This window comes from Balaenoptera acutorostrata, chromosome 17 (assembly GCF_949987535.1).
Source record: "Balaenoptera acutorostrata chromosome 17, mBalAcu1.1, whole genome shotgun sequence".
Classification (NCBI taxonomy): domain Eukaryota; kingdom Metazoa; phylum Chordata; class Mammalia; order Artiodactyla; family Balaenopteridae; genus Balaenoptera; species Balaenoptera acutorostrata.
The window spans coordinates 71,339,666-71,355,262 of NC_080080.1; positions in this window are offsets into that span (position 1 = coordinate 71,339,666).

Genomic DNA, 15,597 nt, shown 5'->3' on the forward strand with positions numbered 1-15,597 from the left:
CTGGTTCTAGCCACATATGTGTGGCTAGAACCAGACATTAAAACATCCTGATTAGCTGCCATGTGGAATTTCTTTTCATTGTACTCTGGGTTAGTCTCACTGTTTTCAGATTCTATGTAATTTTTTCCATAAGGGTGTGTCAAAGGAGTCATTGCATATCTATAAAACTTTAAATTTTTTCCTCATGCTTGAATTTGCTGCTCTGAATGGTATCTTACTTTCAATTATATTTTCTAATTGGTGAGTGTGGAATAACACTATTGATTAATTTATCTTTTATCTAAGAACTTTGCTCAATTCTCATTATCTTTAAGAGTTGACTGACTTGAAGATCAAATCACCTGCAAATAATCAGTTTTATCTTTTTCCTTCCAATTCTTATCTTTAAAAAATCTTATTGCCTTGATCTGGATGCCCAGTACTATGTAATATAGAATTGTAGAGCCATACCAATTTTTCCTTCCAATTTTTAAGATATTGTCTCATGTTATTCAGGCACCCTGTTGAGAAATCTAATATTACTTTGAATTCCATTCTTTTGTAGGAACCTGTTTTCACTCTCTAGAAGCTTTAGGATCTTCACTTTTTCCTTGGAATTCTGCAGTTTTATAAGGATATACCCTGGTATAAATTTCTTTTTATTTATCTTAGCGTGGCATTTCAGCCTGAAGACTTATGCTTTTTTTTTTCTTTTTCTTTTTTTTTTTGCCGCATGCGGGATCCTAGTTCCCCAACCAGGGATCGAACCCGTGCCCCCTGCAGTGGAAGTGCAGAGTACTAACCACTGGACTGCCAGGGAATTCCCAAGACTTATGTCTTTTTAACTCTAAATTTTTTCTTACTTTAGTTGTCTGTTTCCCCTCCTTCCTGAATTCCTATTTGGCTAATATTGGACTTCCTCAGTTTATTCTCCATTCTCCAACTTTTTTTTTTCTCATATTTTCCACTGCTTCACCTTTTTGGTTTACATTGTGGGATTTTTTCCACTTTCTCTTCTAGGCCTCTGTAGAAAATTTTATTTAGATCATAGTTTTTTGTTTTTTGTCTTTTTTTAATCAGTCATCAATTTTATACACGTCAGTGTATACATGTCAATCCCAGTTGCCCAATTCAGCATAGTCCACGTGTCCTTTGGATCCCTGCCCGTATCACCTGCGTACCATCTCCTCTGTCTCTCCCCTCTACTAGACCATGAGCCTGCTCTCGCTCTTCCTGGTGTTGAGTGTGGTGCCTGCATGCAGTGGTGCTTACTGAGTATCTGCAGTACTGAAGCGAATAATTCTACTTGACCTTCAATTCTACCTGTAATTATAACCTTAATGTAATTTGCCGTACGTTTTTACCCCATGACATTTGGAAAACTTGTTACTCAGTGTATTTTTAGGCAATTTTATCTTAATAATTTAGAAATATTAGCTTTATATTAAAAAGGAATTACCAGTTTGTTTCTTTTTCTCCAGTTGAGACATCAAATTTCTTTCCCATTGGGGAAGGGGAAGATTAAGGTTGCTGGATAAAATTCCTGAAGCCCATTAGAAATTTGAGTTTCAGATAAACAATCGATACATTTTTAATATTAGCATGTCCCAATTGTTTGGTTTTTAATCTGAAATTTTAATTTAACTGGGTGTCCTTTTTTTCTTCTGCTTAATCTAGTAACCCCAGGATCTTCTCCCGGTCAATCTCATTTACTATCTCAAAGTCCCCAGAGGTAGACTCTACAGAACCTAAAGGAGAAATAGTATTTCTGAGGCCAGGATCTGACTCACAACATAGGATCTATCAGTCAGGACCCATCTCCTCCCATGCAACCATTTAATTACAAGCAGAGGTAAATAAATATGCAACTGAAAGCACATATTACTACCCTGCTTTCCCACCTTTTACTGTATTTATTGTGCCCAGAGCACTAATCTGCTAAAAGGTGCTATTCTGGCAGTGAGTGTAGAGATATCAATACAAGTCCTAGATCTTGTTCATGGGATTCTGAAGAACACATTTGAAGGGTCTCATAAAGGTTCTCCTAATACATCCTTTTAGGTTCTTCTCAAGTGGGAAAATTCTATATTTCTCAGGTTTACTGGGGAAAGAATTGGGGGCAGCAGGTGTGTGGGGAGCAGAATTTTTTTCCAGTGTTGTCTTCAATTCTCCAATACATGTGTTATGACTAACAAGAGTTTCTGTTTTTCCCCTCTATCCCTTTCTGGGTTTATTGCTGACCCTAAAACCTAGACACTGCAAGGAATGCCTGCAGGTCCAGGAATTGTATGGGAAATGCAGCATGAATCTGTAACAACACTTAACAGTGGGTTTGGCAGCCGCATGCTAAGCACACCTTTGCTCATCACACTAGCCTTCGCCCATTGGGACCGCATTCAGAATCTGCAGAGGGATGAAGATACCGACAATTCTGACACCAATTCCAATATGTGTATTTTCCACACCACCAAGCAATTCTCTGACACCAGCCAGGTGTCCTACAATTCAACCCAATTCTGACACTACCTGGAAATGGCATCAGATCCCACAGATTAAGGGCTCGGTCTCACAAAGACTGCCCCCCACTTTAGATGCCAGTGCAAGTTCAGGTTGTAACCTGTGCTTCTGGCAGACCAGCTACATGGAGGTTCAAAGGACCCCTTCCTTGAATGAATTCGATTAATTTGCTAGAGTGGCTCACGGAACTCAGAAACATTTTACTTACTAGATAAGCCATTTATTGTAAAAGGATATATAGCTCAGGAGCAGTCATGCACAGGGCAAGGTATGGGGAGAGGGTGCAGAACTTCACGTGTCTCTCCTAGCATCTCCACGTGTTCACCAACACAGAAGCTCTCCGAACCCTGTCCTGGGTTTTTATGGAGGCTTCATTACATAGGCATGATTGATTAAATCACTGGCCACTGGCAATTGATTCAACCTCCAGCCCATTACATTGTTGGTTCCCTTGGGCAACCAGCCCCTATCCTTAGGTGCAACGCCAAAGTCACCTCATTAACATAACGAAAGTTGCCTTGATCACTCTCATCATTCAGGAAATTCCAAGAGTTTTAGGAGCTCTGTGCCAGGAGGGGAATGAAGACCAAATATATATATTTCTTATTATAAATCACAATATCACAATACCGTTTCCTCTTCTCCTACGCCCACATTTCCCTGCTCCCAGTCTTTGTGGAGGGGGAACAGCTCTGCAGTTATCCTACTCCTCATTCACAGAGTAGAAATCAGGCTGCAGATACTTTCGGCGGGTGTTCCTATTCCTACTGCATTGTCACACCACCAGGTGAGTTCACGTGTCCTCCCCTGCGGTTCAGTCCCTTTGCTTTGGAGATGGCTGGTATTCACAGGTGTTGGGGGAAGGTGCTCAGACAGAGAGCTCAGGCCATAGACCTCCATTGTCTAAGACCACAAGTTAATTCTTGCTATGTGTTTTGGGGTCATTTACCAATGGCATGTGGGTTTGGAGTTAGGCTTAAATGCCATAGATATTATCTTTTTAGACAGTGGAGGATTTTACCTTTTTTCCCTAAATTTTACTATTAGGTGGTAGAGGTAATGCCAACAGTGTATATTAAAAAACTACATTTTTAAAGGGATCTTTGCCTTAACAGAGGATATTTATAATTTTTTTTAATAGTAATTATTGCATAAGTAGTGGCAAAAAGTATTTTGTTTCTCTAACAAGGTAACGACATTTAAAAGCTAAAAGATCTTACTATTAACCTGGTTCTTAGGAAGAAGTTTAATATGTTGGAAGTAGTAGTCCATATACATTGTGTATGACTTTAAATAGCCAATAAGTCTTTTCATATTTGGCATAATCTGGGGGAATTTGCCTGCTTCTGAGCTTTGTCCGCGTTACCTAGATAATCCACGAGATGGCAGCAGAGAAATGTTCATTTAAATTTATCATTCAGAAAGACGGTTATAAGCATGCTTTAACATAATATGGATGAACCTTTGTAATTTGGTCCTTTCTAAACAAAGAGTAGCCAGTGAGAGCTTTAAAGTGATTTCTCAGGTCTTTTACGAGAGATGTAATGAGGGTTTTATTTTCTTTACCCATCAAAAATCGTTTTCCTTGTCTACCCTATTTTGCAGTGAGAGTCACGTCTAAATGCCAAGCAGTGTATATGCTGGTGTATGTGTTCCTGTCACCGTTAGCACTCCAATAAGTAATCTTACGAATACTGAGAACAATAAACTTTGGAATCTTACTGAGTGTGCTTTTATGGGGATTTACAGCCTATTCCCGCCATCACTGAGGAACAATCAAGAAAGAGAAAGAAAGTGGTTTTCAGGTCAAGGCCTGAGTTTATCTGGGGGAGTATGTGTGGAGGGTAGATTAAGAAAAGAGGGGTGCCTGGGGAAAAGGATATTTCTATAGAGACTTCAGTTTTCAACTAAGTTTATATTATCTTATAGTTTTGGCTTCATTTTCACATATTTGTTCCAGTGGGTAATTGGAGGTAAGTGGATGGCTGCAGGTGTTTTTTTTTGTTTTTTTGTTTTTTTTTTGCAGGTGTTTTTGAGTCAGAAGAAAAGAAGTTGTTTTCCTGTGAATGGCCTCAGCTTTCTAGTTCTAGGGTCATGTATTTCTTCTGAAATGATAAAAGGCATAAGCCTAGTCTACAAATATAATAGCAAATTAATGATCATTACTCTGTACCATTTTTTTGAATTTCATCACGCCCAAAGCTTAGTGAACTTTCACACACACACACACACACACACACACCCCTGAATGTGTTTTTGTTTATAGAAATAATAGATGCTTGCAGCAAGCTTTTAAATCATACAGGGATGTATGACATAGAAAATGAAGTCTCCCATAATCCTCTGAGGTAGTTTGTTAATATCCTCCTAGGTATTTCTTTAGAAAACATTTAGATTTTAAATGAAATAAGATCATACAACACTAATACTGTTTTGTAACTTGTTTTAGATTTACTGTATCATGGACATCTTTCTGTGTTTAAGTTTTATAAGCTACATATTATTCCATTGTATGTTTGCAACGTAATTTCTTCAACTACCTCTATTGATGGATGTTGTTTTTCATGTTATTTTTTGTTGCTGTAGTATCAGTAACAATGCCGCACTGAACAATTTTGTGTGTTTCTCTTTGTGTACTTGAAATCTGAACTTTTGACCAAATAACACTTTCAAAACTGGAACCCCACCATTGAAATTAGTAATAAAATCCTACAATTACATTGTAGCCAGAGAGGACAGAGCTTGCACGGTAAACTTCAGAACATGTTGATAAACTCTCCTTCCCTTTTTTAAAGTGTTACGGTGAAGCCTGATCGTGAACGGCGGCAACAAAGGACGGGACACGCTTTCTCAAGTTTTAGGCTGTGTTACACAAGCAGTGATTTTGGTAAGCGCCCTCCCTGGGCTGTCTTTACACCTGTGCTGCTCTGACAGCACCAGCTCCCGGGGTACCTGGCCCAGCAAGTTCCAGTGCTGGCTTCTGTCTGACAGCCAGTCAGAATTGAAACGACCTCTCCCCAGGACCCTCCTATTCGACTTTTCCAGGGTGCCCGAGATCAAGGAGCTGAAGGTGAAGTCCGGGAGCCCAGAGGCAGGGTATCCTCAAGGAGGCAAACGGGCCCTGGAATGCACCCCGTCCCGCGGCCCGGCACAGCCGGCTCTGTCGGCCTTCGGGGCACAGCGGAGGCCCCATCTGTCTGCTCGGGCGCCGTTCTGAGTGGCCGCCTTCTGGCGGCTCCCCTCACCCACCAGCCGGGAAGCGGCCGCAGCATCTTCTCATCTCACCGCTGCACGCGGAGGGGCTAATGCTGGCAGAGAATTGTTTTATCATACGGCTTCCCAAGCCAAGGGATTCAGACTCTTAATTATTCCATACGATGGCTGACAAACATTTTATACAAAGGGCGGAAGTTTCAGTCTCAGACAAGGTGCAACAACTCTTTTTCAAGCCCGATTATTTACTGTTTATTATTTATTGAATCTTCTCTCTCATGGGTTATATAAGCTGAGGATCTAGTGCCTTGTTGAAAAATATCTCTGGCACTGGATGAACTGGGGGAAAAGACCCCGACACTTTTCAACGTCCTAAGTTTTGCAAGAAAGCCCATTAGAAACAACTTTTTCTTAGCATGTTAGGCAACCATTTTCTTCCTTTTCTTAGACAATAACTTCTCTTCTTGTTCCACTTTTTAAAAAAATTTTATTTATTTATTTATTTATGGCTGTGTTGGGTCTTCGTTTCTGTGCGAGGGCTTTCTCTAGTTGCGGCAAGCGGGGGCCACTCTTCATCGCGGTGCGCGGGCCTCTCACTGTCGCGGCCTCTCTTGTTGCGGAGCACAAGCTCCAGACCCGCAGGCTCAGTAGTTGTGGCTCACGGGCTTAGTTGCTCCGCGGCATGTGGGATCTTCCCAGACCAGGGCCCGAACCCGTGTCCCCTGCATTGGCAGGCGGATTCTTTTTTTTTTTTTTTTTCTAGTGGGTTGTGCTGCAGGTGCCATTGGGGTGGGAAGGGAAGGACTGTGTTTATTTATTTATTTATTTATTTATTTATTTATTTATTTATGACTGTGTTGAGTCTTCGTTTCTGTGCGAGGGCTTTCTCCAGTTGCGGTGAGTGGGGACCACTCTTCATCGCGGTGCGCGGGCCTCTCACTGTCGCGGCCTCTCTTGTTGCGGAGCACAGGCTCCAGACGCGCAAGCTCAGTAATTGTGGCTCACGGGCCCAGTTGCTCCGTGGCATGTGGGATCTTCCCAGACCGGGGCGCGAACCCGTGTCCCCTGCATTGGCAGGCAGATTCTCAACCACTGCGCCACCAGGGAAGCCCGGCAGGCGGATTCTTAACCACTGCGCCTCCAGGGAAGCCCCTTGATCCACTTTTGAACTGTCTAGTTTCATTGTCTGGACTCCTGGCTGCCTGTCTGCTGTCTCAGAGATGCCTTTCAGGTTCTGAATGCACCGAATGCGTTGTTGTTTGTGATTTTTACAAACAAAACATGGCTCTGCTGCTTATGATAAAATATATAAACAGGTAAAACCACTGAATGTGCACTTCTGCATAGTAGAGCCTGTTTCATATGTTCCGTATCTCTATGAACTTAAAAAACAATTTATTTATTTATTTGGCTGTTCTAGGTCTTAGTTGTGGCATGTGAGATCTTCTGGTTGCGGCATGTGAACTCTTATTTGCGGGATGTGGGATCTAGTTCCCTGACTAGGGATGGAACCCAGGCCCCCTTCACTGGGAGTGTGGAGCCTTAGCCACTGGACCACCAGGGAAGTCCTGCTATGAACTTTGAATAGCAACAAGGGCAAAATATAAGGCTTGCAGTGTGTTAATGCTTTGATTTCATTCATTCAACAAGTTTGCATTCAGTACCTGTGCCACGCACTGTTCTTGTCACTGTTTTGTGGGGGAAAAAAAAAAAAAGACAAATAGTCTTTTCCTCAGTATACCTATTTTTTAGTTGGTAGAGAGAGATAGTAAGCAAATAGACTAATCTTAGTACATCAGAGGGTGGTCAGTGCCAAGGAGGTGAACAAAGCAGGGAAAGTAGCTGCACGTGTAAGTGGGGCAGTCAGGGAAGGCCCTGCCAATAGGATGAATAAGATGACATTTGAACACTGACTTGACGGGGTGGATAAATGGGGAAAGAGTGCCCCGAAGAGGAGGCAGAGCCGCCGCCTGGACTCCAAGGCAGCAGCAGGCTGTGCGAGCGTGTGGCCGGAGTGCCCTAAGCAAGGGGAAGGGTGGGATGTGATGTGGGCAGAGGGAAGAGGCCGCACGGCATGAGGCCTCAGAGAGAGTTGGGGAGCCGTTTATTTATTTATTATAAATTTATTTATTTATTTATTTATTTTTGGCTGCATTGGGTCTTTGTTGCTGTGTGTGGGCTTTCTCTAGTTGCGGCGAGCGGGGGCTACTCTTCGTTGCGGTGCGCGGGCTTCTCATAGCAGTGGCTTCTCTTGTTGCGGAGCACGGGCTTTAGGCGCGCGGGCTTCAGTAGTTGTGGCTCGCAGGCTCTAGAGCGCAGGCTCAGTAATTGTGGCTCACGGGCCTAGCTGCTCCGCGGCATGTGGGATCCTCCCAGACCAGGGCTCGAACCCGTGTCCCCTGCATTGGCAGGCAGATTCTCAACCACTGCCCCACCAGGGAAGCCCGGGGAGCCATTTAGGTTGTAAGCAGAGGACAAAAATGATTTGATTCGATTTTTAAAAGGATCGATGGAGCTGCTGTGTTGAGACAGAGTGTAGTGGGTGGGCAGGGAGAGCTGTACAAGTGGTCGCTGTCACCTTAGGAAGAGGTGATGGTGCCCACCCCGGGTAGTGGCAGTGGATGGGCAGATGTGGAATATATTTTGGGTGTCAGGTCAACTGGATTTCCTGATAGTATGGGATTTACCTAATAAGGCTGTCAGGGAGGAGAGAATTTCTCAAATGACTTGAATAGAGAAGCACAAGGAGAAGAAATTTAAAGTTCAGACTGGGGTGAGATCATTAAGAAGATAAACCTAACAATAGGGGGAGGATTTGGAACCTGAAGGGAAGCTAAGAATTCAGGTAATTCACAGCATCTTCATGAAGTAAACGGTGAAAACCTTTAACATGATCCAAAGCCTGGGGGATTCCATTATGGTTTAAAGAGTGAAACTGCCCCACTTGAAGCAGAACACACACCAAAAAATCCCTTTGCCAGTAGTAATATGGCTGGTATAAAGGCAAAAAGTGTTGGGAAAATATAATAAACTCAACAAACCTGTAGTGAGCCAGGGATAGAAGGGAAGGAAGAGTTAGTAAAAATTTGGTACAGAAAACATTGGCAGAATTTGGCAACCAATTTAGTGTTCAGAGTATGGGTTAGAAAATAATACTACTCCAGAGTTTCTCATTTGTGATTTTGAAGAGATGTTAGCAATCTTTCCAATACTTGGAAACTAGAACCTGGGAAGGGCCATGCAGGAAGAGGAAATGATGTGTCTCTTGAGAAGCACCTAATCTAACAGATCTTGTAGGGAAGCACTAGGCAGAGTTCATAAACTCAGAGGATGAAAATACAGGGTTAAAGTCAACTGGGGGGTTTACCAAGGTGAGGTGAAGAAATAGGTAAAGAGCAAATGGTTTTCTCTTACTGTAATTAGAAAAAGTAAAAGGTGATTGCAGGGCCCTTAGAAGCTTCCAGAAGAGGAGGGAGGGAAGGACTCCAGAGTTCTCCTGTTCAAACAGGGCTCTGAGAAGACAGTGGTGTCCGGTGATATTACAAGTTGTATAGAAGTTTTAGGTGGGGTCTCTGGACCGTGGGAGATAAAAACCCAATTGGCAAGGATGTTAGAATGCTGTCTTATCCTCCAAGCAGGATACTAGCATAATAACACTCCTGGAAACAAGTTTAGGGCAGAACAGAAGAAGGGAAAGGTGCAAGCATAAATCAAGATTAGGGGAAGGGACATCCAGGAAGCTCATATCTGTTTCTTTTTATTACTATAAATAACCAGTTGATGGATAAAGCCCACCAAGCATTTGCTGTAACAGGGCATACAACTGACATCACTGTCACATGTAAAAGAACACCTTGCCTTCATAGAGAAAAGAACACTTTTCCTTCAGTAACTGCTTGCATAAATTCATTTATTCACTCATTCAGCAAAACTTACTTAAGGTCTGCTGTGTGTCGGTCATTGAACTGGATTCTGGGAATACAAAATTGGGCAAGGTCTGAACCTTATCCATGAGATACTCCCGGTTTAACTGGGGAGAGAGACACCAAACAAGTAACTGCAGTACGGTACATTCAATAATCAAAGTGAGAAATTGCTTGGGCTTTATAGTCAGACAGACAACATTTAAATCCCCTGCTTCACCACTTCCTTCCTTGTGTACCCTTGGGAAATTGATCTCTGATTCTCAACTTCCTTATCTAGAAAATGGATACAATGACTTCTGCCTTGCATTTCTGGTACAGGGAACAAGATGTGTCAAGGCACGTGGCCATGACACACCATGAACAGTAAGAAGTTTGGAAAATCAGATAAGGGCTTTTCTGAAAGGAAGTTTTTACAATATGGGAAACAGGTGAGGTAGAGATAGGAAAGAGAACTTTGACCTTTTAAATTTGTGTAATATCTTTGTTGACAACACTGATATCTGCTAATTACATTATTGGCTATCATTCCTGGCCCTGGCTTTATAAGACCCTTTCATGTGATCTTTATTTCAGCCAGATGATTACTGCTCCCCTACGTCCTCTGCCCTTTCCAGCTCTGAGCTCTCCTTGGGGTGTTCCCACCTCAGTACCTTCTTGCAAATGCTACCGGATCCAGGAGGCCTTTTGTCATCTCCAGAAGTTTGGGCCTCTCATGTCTTTGGCCTTCCTAAGCACCCTTTCTGCTCAGTGGACTTTCTCCATCACCATTTGCACACTTAACCCTGGATGAAAAGTTCCTTAGGGTCAGGAATTAACTTATGCATATTTGTATCCGCTCAGGACTTAGCTCCATGTCTTACACATAGTAGATGACATTAAGTATTTGTGAAATTGAATTTGGCGAGGCAAGCCATTTCTTGTCTGACAGCCACAGAACAAGAGCTAATCCATAGCTGTAAAGGGTTCTGGATCATTGAATGAAAGCTGCTCCTTCAGCAGATCATAATTGTGCAAAGCTGTTAAGTGTATACTTTTGAAGAGCAGGTTTTGCTATGTTGCTGAGTTCATGTTACCATGACAACCTTAACTTTTGGCACGTTCTGAATTTAGTGTCCTACTTAATTTCCTGCGTTGGGCTCTGAGAGACCATATTGTTCTGCCCCCTTTTCTTATATGAATTTTTTTAAAAAATTTATTTATTTATTTGTTTGTTTTTATTTTTGCCTGTGTTGGGTCTTCGTTGCTGCACGTGGGCTTTCTCTAGTTGTGGCGAGCGGGGGCTACTCTTCGTTGTGGTGCGCGGGTTTCTCATTGCGGTGGCTTCTCTTGTTGCGGAGCACAGGCTCTAGGCGTGCAGGCTTCAGTAGTTGTGGCTCACGGGCTCTAGAGTGCAGGCTCAGTAGTTGTGGCGCACGAGCTTAGCTGCCCCACGGCATGTGGGATCTTCCCGGACCAGGGCTTGAACCCGTGTCCCTTGCATTGGCAGGTAGATTCTTAACCACTGCGCCATCAGGGAAGCCCCATGAATTTTTGAACTGAAAATCATTTATGAATTTATTTTGTTTGCCCTATTAGATCATAAATTCCTTCAGATTGGGGACTTGGTCTTATTATCCTTATGATCCCTGATAGCACCAAAGTATTCCCTGTACATTTTAGACAGTGAATGTATCAATACACATTGTAGATGAATCGAGAAATTATTGATGTGGTAGGTAGGCTAAATATGATTGCCCCAGAGATGTCAAGTCCTAATTCTTGGAACTTGTAAGTATATTATCTTATGTAGTAAAAGGTAGATGTGATTGCAGATGTGATTAAATTAAGACTTCTGCGCTGGGGAGATGATCCTGGATTATCCAGGTGGGCCAATGTAATCTCAAGGGTCTTTGTAAGAGTGAGGCAGGAGGGTCTGAGTCAGTAGCAGGAGGCATGATGATGGAAGGGAGATGCTGGAATGGTCCGGAGAAGGGGCCACAGCCATGGAATGGAGGAGTTTCTAGAAGCTGGAAATGTCCAGGAAATAAATCTCCCTCTGAAGCCTGTAGGAGGAATAGAGCTCTGTCTACCTCTTGATTTTAGACTCTGGACCTCTGGGACTGATGGAGAATAAATTTCGGCCCTAATTTGACAGCCCATCTTGCTAGTAATCATACTGTGTGAGGCATTTCCCAACGTGCATTCCTTTTTTATTTATTTATTTATTTTTAATTTATTTTACTCTATTTTATTTTTGGCCACGCCGTGTGGCTTGTGGGGTCTTAGTTCCCCGACCAGGGATCAAAACCGGGCCCTCGGCAGTGAGAGCACGGAGCCCTAACCACTGGACTGCCAGGGAAGTCCCCCAACGTGTATTTTTGTTTGTTTGTTTGTTTTATTTTTTTATTTTTTATTTTTTATTTTATTTTTTAAAATTATTAGCACCTTTATTTATTTATTTATTTGGTTGTGTTGGGTCTTCGTTTCTGTGCGAGGACTTTCTCTAGTTGTGGCAAGCGGGGGCCACTCTTCATCGCGGTGCGCGGGCCTCTCACTATCGTGGCCTCTCTTGTTGCGGAGCACAGGCTCCAGACGCGCAGGCTCAGTAATTGTGGCTCACAGGCCTAGTTGCTCCACGGCATGTGGGATCTTCCCAGACCAGGGCTCGAACCTGTGTCCCCTGCATTGGCAGGCAGATTCTCAACCACTGCGCCACCAGGGAAGCCCTGTTTGTTTGTTTTAAATAAGGGAATTAAGAAAGTTTTTTAAAAAATATTTATTTATTTATTTTGGCTGCACCCGGTCTTGGTTGTGGCATGCGGGATCTTTTAGTTGCGGCATGCGGACTTCTTAGTTGTGGCATGCATGTGGGATCTAGTTCCCGGAACAGGGATTGAACCCGGACCCCCTTGCATTGGGAGCTTGGAGTCTTACCCACTGGACCACCAGGGAAGTCCCACCAACGTGTACTCTTAAGACACATGTCCCCTAGGGCGGAACATCAACATCAGGTTAATGGACTTTGGAAAACAATCTACAGGATGTTACCTTTGTAGAGGTTCATGATTAAAAGCTTTAAAGTATATCTAGATTAAAAGAATCTGTTTAACCCTGCTTAACTCATATTTTCCAGACTTCTTTGACCATTGAACTGCCTCGTTCTGTAACACTAATTCAATATGCTGTGCAATGAATGTGCTCCAGGGCACACGGGAGAAAACACTGATCTAGAAACATTCAGGTAGCGACGGTATTTGCCTTATTTAAAAAGCGCCAGTCGAGGAGTAGGGATCTCTTAAATTATTGTAAACACACGTATGATACATCAATTCACCGTAAAAACAAAGGTCACAATATTTCCTAGTCCAGAGAGTTCATGAAAAGTGCAAGTTTTAAGAGTCACAGAATCATACAATTTCTATCCAGATGGTCATCTCCGTATTGATCATGGTGTGGGGATCGATACTCTCTGAGCACTCACGCCTCCCACATACTCTCACGCTTTGTCTTCCATTTTAGAGCTGCTCCACGTATCATCACTGCTATTTTAAGGACAAAATGGCTGAGACAAAGAAGCTAAATAGCTTGGCTGAAATCAAACACCAGTGCCGCACGGACTTTTCTCGTAGTACTGAGTTTTACAGGCAGTGTCTCATTTAATCCTCCCACAAGACCTACAGGGCAGGGATTAATGTGAGTGGACTTGTCCAAAGCCCCTCAGCTCCTATGTGACAAATCAGACTGTCCCCATGTCCTCCCCACTGCAAGGTGTGATCTTTCTGACTCCCCACTTTTGTCTTCTCAGGATGTAGCTAAAGACGTGGATGCTGACATAGTACAATGGGTTAGTACAGACACAAAATGTACGATCGAGGAAAAGAAGTTTAAGTCCTAATAGGACTGAATGCCACCAGTAAGGAGAAGAACGAAGAATTTTGATAGACATCTTAGAAGCTGAGTCTTAGGAATGATGAGCAAAGTATTATCACACTTACAAAAATACATTAGGTCGGGAGGCTGAGTTAGCTGTATTTTAATTAAACTCTTTCTCTGTGTCGAAAATATTGGTAGATAATCCAGTACCTTTTTGGAAGGGTACTCTTTCTGAGTCATAGTTTCTCAAATGTAGTTGTTAGAATCAATGTATAAGCAACTTGTTGTAAAACAACACAAGTTTGAACCCCGTGCTTTGGGACCACGTGCACAGCTGTTGGAAGCACAGTGTCAGGCACCCTGGCCGTGGGGGAACTTCCATGCAACAGCAGCGTGGATTCTGAGCAAATGAAGCACGTCAACAGGAAGGCTAGGCTGCAAAGTTAGAAAAGGCATGTCCTCGGCCCCACAAATCCTAGAATATTCTGTCAAAGAACCAATGAATTTGTCATATAACATTTTTCTTTTTTCAGCCGTGCACAAGTGAAGCCATCACAAAAGTCAGCAGGATTATGTTCAATTAGGAAAAGTAGTATTTAAGTTGGGACCACTGGAACTTGAGATACGTTTCTTCTTTCTGCTTCTGATATTATTTGTATGTGTTCTGGTCCAAAGACCTATCAACTGCCCAACTTCTCAGAATTATTTTTTGTTATAACTTTTCTGATGAGTCATTTGCAGAAAACAAGCATGACGTTTCGAGGTATGCGACTTAATGGTCCCTTCACCTCTAGCTCAGGCTCACAATTTAGCATGCTTCTTCTTTTGTCAGCATTACTGCCAAAGAGGGGAAAAGAACAGGGTGCGTATTTTTTGTTCTTGTCATACAAGGACTAAAAGTCTGAGATGCTTCCTTTCCTGAAAAGAAATGGTTTTCATACTCCTTGTGATTGGGTCACTCAGGGTTTCTCCTCTCATTTATCTTATAATAGGAGAGAAAGAGCACTTTTGAAAAGTGGAATCCTAGGTGCTTCCTTAGTGCAGGACCAAGAGAATCCAACACACATCCTCGTCGTTGCTTTCTGAATGATAGGGTAAAAATGGGTGACCTCATGCATCAGGCACTCAGGTGAGCAGGCAACAATCAGAGACAGTTAGTGTGAATCCTTACACTGCTGTGGGCTTTGTGGGGTAAACAAGGCAGCTTTTCTCCTCTCTCTCTCTCAGTCAGCTTTTCTATTTGTAAAATGAGGTCATGCCACTAATCCAGCTCAGAGCAGTTATGAGAGAAATGAATAAATGCAGCACTATTGCTGGATCTTTATATGAAATGCCTGCATCCTGAGTTTTTAGGTAGATTTATTATTATTGTTAGAAACAAATGTACATTAACATACAAGCAAGTGCCTTTCAATAAAAGTTGGTAGGGAAAAACTTTGTGTTTCAATAAATGGTGCTGAAACAACTGGACATCCACACACAGACAAATGAATCTAGACCTTACATCCTTCATGGAAATGAACTCAAAATGGATCATGGGCTCAAATGTGAAATGCAAAACTGTAAAACTCCTAGAAGATAACATGGAGAAAAATCTAGATGACCTTAGGTTTGGCATGAATTTTTAGATATAGCACCAAGAGCATGATTTATAAAGAATTGATAAGCTAGACTTCATCAGAATTGAAAAATTTTGCTCTGTAAAAGTCACTGTCAAGAGAATGAGAAGACAAGCCCCAGACCGCAGGGGCGGGGGGTGGGAAGGAGGAAATATTTGCAAAAAAACATATCTGGTGAAGGACTGGTGTCCAAAATATACCAAGAACTCTTCAAACTCAACAAGACAACAAACAACCCAATTAAAAATTTGGCCAAAGACCTTACAGACACCTCACCGAAGAAGATATACAGATGGCAAATAAGCATATGAAAAGATGCTCCACATCAGATGTCATCAGAGAATTGCAAATTAATACAACAATGACATACCACTACACACCTATTAAAGTGGCCAAACCCAGAACACAGACACCACCAAATGCTGGTGAGGATGTCGAGTAACAGGAACTCTCACTCATTGCTGGTGGGAATGGAAAATGGTACAGACACT